This window comes from Python bivittatus, unplaced genomic scaffold (assembly GCF_059951505.1).
Source record: "Python bivittatus isolate LINGU-HERP-01145 unplaced genomic scaffold, Pbiv_v1 ctg000110_np1212, whole genome shotgun sequence".
Classification (NCBI taxonomy): domain Eukaryota; kingdom Metazoa; phylum Chordata; class Lepidosauria; order Squamata; family Pythonidae; genus Python; species Python bivittatus.
Genome location: NW_028277045.1, coordinates 741490 through 742203, shown reverse-complemented (window position 1 = coordinate 742203; position 714 = coordinate 741490).

The following is a 714-nucleotide window of genomic DNA, read 5'->3' as shown; positions in this document are numbered from 1 at the left end:
TTCAACTATGCACGCAAAATTCATAATTTGGAGAAAGCTGGGGAAGAAGATACAATTTGCAGAGTTTGGTTGGATGTGGTCTTCTGGGTTTGTAATTTCCTTTGAGTCAGGTAGCACTATAGTTTGGGAGAAGTAGCCCACTTGGCTACAACTGGAGAAAGTTAAACTCAAACACCAATTAAAAAAAAACAAGGCTGAGGAAAAGATTGGTGTAAAGAATTCTGAAATGTAGCGTTTTGTCTGTTGCATTCTGTGGGCCCCCGATGTCCTAGAATATGAAACAGTTCTCTGATCATTTCAACTCAAAGGCAAGATGTGTCTGGTTTTAGTTTGGCATGCTATGTAAACACCCACTATTGTGATTTGCACACCAGGGAACGCCTTAACTCAGTGGGTGAACTTGGCCAGTCTTGACTTATTCAACGTTACTGTGATGTGTGACTCAGCCCTTCCTTGAGGAAGAAAGCTTTAAAGGGGGAGTGTGGGAATAGTTTCCTTCACTGAGATGGTGAAGACCCCAAGAGATATCTCTTTTGACTAAGGTGATCCCGCGGGCTAAGTCAGATTCCCATTTGGGAATACGTTTGTGTGATAGCATCAGTTTTCTGGCTGGGGGTGCATAGCAAGGAACCAGTCTGCGTGTTTGGATCTCTGTACACACGTGATCTTTTCACGATCTGCTTTGTTTTCAGTGAAGTGTGTCATGAAAAGCAC